The sequence below is a fragment of the Rhinoraja longicauda genome, chromosome 21, assembly GCF_053455715.1.
Source record: "Rhinoraja longicauda isolate Sanriku21f chromosome 21, sRhiLon1.1, whole genome shotgun sequence".
NCBI lineage: Eukaryota > Metazoa > Chordata > Chondrichthyes > Rajiformes > Arhynchobatidae > Rhinoraja > Rhinoraja longicauda.
In genome coordinates this window covers 8,539,900-8,545,195 of record NC_135973.1, presented here as the reverse complement: position 1 = coordinate 8,545,195, position 5,296 = coordinate 8,539,900, and positions in this window count along the sequence as shown.

The following is a 5,296-nucleotide window of genomic DNA, read 5'->3' as shown; positions in this document are numbered from 1 at the left end:
AGATAGTTATAAACGGGCAAATCAAATCTGGCAGTGATGGTGTGAGCGGGAATGTAATAAAAAACACCCATGAAATCCTCTCTGGTTCAATTATGATGTCCTGTGGCGGTATTCTCTCTCCCGACCTAGAATGGCTTTTAAGACAATTCATATATATATATATATATGTGTGTGTGTGTGTGTGTGTGTGTGTGTGTGTGTGTGTGTGTGTATATTATATATATATATATATATATTTATATATTTAAACTTCCTTAATCAAATAAGATGTGAAATCAGCATAATTGGGGAAAATCATTAGTTGCGTTTATTCTTTCAAATTTTCTGATTTTGTTGTACAAATGTTGAAGAGAAATTAAGTCGAACGAGAAGAGAGGTGGGCAATTTTGGTCTCCTAATTTGAGGAAGGACATTATTGCTATTGAGGGAGTGCAGCGTATGTTCACCAGGTTAATTGCCGGGATGGCGGGACTGACATATGATGAAAGAATGGGTCGACTAAGCTTGTATTCACTGGAATTTAGAAGGATGAGTGGGGGTCTTACAGAAACATATAACATTCTTAAAGGATTGGACAGGCTAGATGCAGGAAAAATGTTCCCGATGTTGGGGGAGTCCAGAACCAGTGGTCACAGTTTAAGAATAAGGGGTAGGCCATTTAGGACTGAAATGAGGAAAAACTTCTTACTCCACAGAGTTGTGAAACTGTGGAATTCCCTGCTACAGAAGGCAGTGGAGGGCAATTCACTGGATGTTTTCATGAGAGAATTAGATTTAGCCCTTAGGATTAAAGGAATAAAGAGGTATGGGGAAAGAGCAGAAACGGGGTACTGATTGTAGATGATCAACCATTCTCATATTGAATGGCAGTGCTGGCTCGAAGGGGCCGGATGGCCTACTCCTGTACCTATTTTTCTGTGTTTGATAGTGTTGATGTGCGGGGGTCGCTGGTCGGTGCGGACTCGATGGGCTGAAGGGCCTGTTTCCGTGTTGTATCTCTAAACTAAATCTCTAAACTAAACTACAAATCTATTGCCAATGCTATAGTCATAATTCTACTACTCTGTCAAAAAAGATTGTGGTACCTATTAACATTTACGAAGAATGCATCAGAAGGATTAATAAAGATTAAACCGTGAATGTGCAGGAAGGGACTGCAGATACCGAAGATAGACACAAAATGCTGGAGTAACTCAGCGGGTCCGAACAGCATCTCTGGAGAGAAGGGTCTCGACCCGAAACGTCACCTATTCCGTTAAACCATGAGGGTACGTACAGGTAAGGAAAGCGAGGTCAACGAAGCTTTGAAATAAAGGGGTTAAGCTTGTTTGAGAGCATTGTCATTACTCAAAACTAAAGAGCTTCTATAATGGCAAATGGTGGGAGGAACCGGCCAGGAAATGATAAAGTGTTGGCCATGACATCTCTTGAAAGGACCACGTGGAATGGGTGAATGCGGGCTTTTACATTTAATGGGGCAAAACATGTTGAATTAACAATGCCAGTGCCTTATGTATTTAAAGACACCTGTTTTGGCATGGAGTACTTTATAAAGTCAATGGAACTCAAACAATCGACAATTTTCTAAACTGGCAATTAAATAGAGTCACGTAGTCATAGAGTGGTACAGTGTGGTAATAGGTAGACGCAGGCAAGGTTTTTAAAATATAGGTAGTTGGTTGGAACAAAGGCCAGAGATAAACCCCCCTTAGCGTTGTTCATATAGCTCAGCTTGATTTACGCATGTTGGTGTCCATCTTGAAACATAGAAACATAGAAACATAGAAAATAGGTGCAGGAGTAGACCATTCGGCCCTTCGAGCCTGCACCGCCATTCAATATGATCATGGCTGATCATCCAACTCAGTATCCCGTACCTGCCTTCTCTCCATACCCCCGATCCCTTTAGCCACAAGGGGCCACATCTAACTCCCTCTTAAATATATCCAATGAACTGGTCTGAAGAAGGGTCTCGACCCGAAACGTCACCCATTCCTTCTCTCCTGAGATGCTGCCTGACCTGCTGAGTTACTCCAGCACTGTGTGAATAAATACTATCCATGTAATGGATAGCTTTCTTGATGCCTTCTTGAAAACTATTGTACAAAAATCAATATAATTTTAAATTAGTGATGGAAAATAAATTATATAACAAGCAATGTTTCTTGCAGCGTATATTACAATTTAATTTGAAATCATCAGTTATTTTTCCTGCACTGTATATGTAACAAACAAATAACAGACTTAATAGTTGTGTGAGTGCAATATTGGATTTGATAAAAGATGGTAAATTGTCCCTGGTGTGCAGACTAGTTCTAGTGTACAGGATTGCTGGTCCGCCTGGACGTGGTGGGCCGAAGAGCCTATTTTACGCTCTACCGCTAAACCCAACTAAACGAAAAGACTGGGGACCATAACTACACTTAACTAAAATCTCGATCTATGTTCATAACCTCTGTGTTTTAATTCATTAATCCATTTCTTTGGTTCCTGGGAAGGAAGGATTTTGGGTACATGCATGGCGTAGATGGGGCATCTTGGTTGGCGTGGGAACGTGGCCTCAGGACGTGTTTATGAAGGAACTGCAGATGCTGGTTTACACCGAAGGTGGACACAAAATGCTGGTTAACTCAGCGGGACAGGCAGCATCTCTGGAGAAAAGGAATAGGGGATGTTTCGGGTCGAGACTCGGACTACCTAATTCAGACCTTTGTGTATAACATTATGAGAGGGCACAGTATCTTGCCCAGAGTAGGGGAATGAGTAACCACGACATAGATTTAATGTGAGGGGAGAAAGATTTAATGGAAACAGAGAAAATAGGTGCAGGAGGAGGCCGTTTGGCCCTTCGAGCCAGCACCGCCATTCATTGTGATCATGGCTGATCATCCAAAATAGGTACCTGAGGTGTTACATTTTCACACAAAGGGTGGTGGGTGCATGGAACGAACTGCCAGAGGAGGCCTTTGAGGCTGGGACTATCCCAACATTTAAGAAACAGTTAGACAGGTACATGGATAGGACAGGTTTGTTGGGATATGGACCAAACGCAGGCAGGTGCGACTAGTGTTACCTGGGACATGTTGGGCAAGTTGGGCCGAAGTGCATGTTTCCACGCTGTATCATTCTATGACTCATTCTGACTATGTCTTCAACCGTTTTGTCATTTCCAACTACAGAATGCGCCTTCCTCGTCTTCCCTCTCGCTCTCAGTCTCCTTGGTAACCAAGCACGGGATAGTTAGCTTCTTTAATGTTAGTAGCAGGGCCGAAACATCTGCTATCTCCGAACAATAAAAAACATTCAAAGGCAAGTTTAATAAGTCCCGGGAGGCCCATCAAACTGCCTGGCACTTTTGAAATGCTGCGTTCCACTCTGTTAGAGTTTATACTGCATCCCTTGTAAATCCAGGTCAATTATAAAGTGGCCTGTAGATTATAGGGTCATTTGCCTTTAGCCTGTTAGGGAAGGAGAGACCAGAATGTTGCTGCCAAACCTTAGTGTCTCTTTCTGTTCTACTTTCAGTACAAATAATCAGTAGGTGAAATGAAAGCCGATTATATCAATACGTTAAGATGCAACGTTAACTTATGCGAAGGGAGGAACTGCAGATGCTGGTTTAAACCGAAGATAGACACAAAGTGCTGGAGGAACTCAGCGGGACAGACAGCGTCTCTGGAGAGAAGGAATAGATGACGTTTTGTGGTCGTGACCCTTCTGAAAGTCAGGGGAAAGAGAAACGAGAGATATAGACGATGATGTAGAGAGATATAGAACAATGAATGAAAGATGTGCAAAAAAAGTAACGATGATAAAGGGAACAAGCCATCGTCAGCCGTTTTGCTGGGTGACAACGAGAAGCTGGTGCGACTTGGGTGGGGAGGGGGGGGAGAGAGAGAGAGAGAGAGAGAGAGAGAGAGAGAGAGGAGAGAGAGAGAGAGAGAGAGAGAGAGGAGAGAAGAGAGAGAGAGAAGAGAGAGAGAGAGAGAGAGAGAAGAGAGAGAGAGAGAGAGAGAGAGAGAAGAGAGAGAGAGAGAGAGAGAGAGAGAGAGAGAGAAAGAGAGAAAGAGAGAAAGAGGAGAAAGAGAGGAAGAGAGAGAAGAAGAGAGAGAAAGAGTAGAAAGAGAGAATGAGAGAAAGAGAGAAAGATGAGAAAGAAGAGAAAGAAGAGAAGAATGAGAAAGAAGAGAATGAGAGAGAAGAAGAGAGAAAGAGAGAAAGAGAGAAAGAAGAAAGAAAGAAGAATAAATAAATAAATAAATAAAATAATATGAAAATGAATATGAAAATGAATGCAGGGGTTCAAAGTGCTGAAGTTTACTCGGCCGGACAGGCAGCATCTCTGGGGAGAAGGAATGGGAAACGTCACCATTCCTTCCTCCAGAGATGCTGCCTGTCCCGCTGAGTTCCTCCAGCACTTTATGTCAGTCTTTAGTGGATGTGATCTTTGCTTGGCCAGCGGTTACGGCGAATGACACGTTACGTATCATATTTATTCACAAAATGCTGGAGTAACTCAGCAGTTCAGGCAGCATCTCAGGAGAGAAGGGTCGAGACCCTTCTTCAGACTGACCCGAACGTCGCCCATTCCTTCTCCCCTGAGACACTGCCTGACCCGCTGAGTTACTCCAGCATTTTGTGGATGAATACCTTCGATTTGTACCAGCATCTGCAGTCATTTTCCTACGTTACATATCATACGACGCTCAAATGAGAATTGATGTAGTTTGTCACCCAGTGGAACTCCACGAAGACTCATTGTAACCGGTTTATGTCATCCCGTTGACAATGAATGGGGGCAATTGACCTGGAGCGCCGTGTGCTGTACGGACCTCGCAGCTTCTGCCAAAGATGGGCTAAAGGGACAAATAATTATTCTGTGCATTGTAATCCCGATCAGACAAGTTATAACCTTTGTTCGCTTTATCTGGTAATGTCTCCCACACAAGACAGCAATAGAATGCCTGATAAGCATTCACACAATGCTCTGGCGACGATAATTTATTGACTATTCAACTCAATGAACGGGACACATTTTTGGCGGGATATGTTAAACAGTGTCGGCACTTGAAGTCTGGCGCTTGATAAACTGTAGGGGGAGTGAACTCACCCCCCCCCCCCCCCATCCACACCACACCTCTCCTCTCCTCTCTCTGCCCTCTCCCCTCCCCCTTTCCTCTCTCCTTCGCCCTCTCTCCCCTCTCCCCCCACACCCCCCACTCTCTCCCCTCTCCTCTCCCCTCTCTGCCCTCTCCCTCCCCCTCTCCCCGCTCTCTCCCATCCCTCTGCCCTCTCC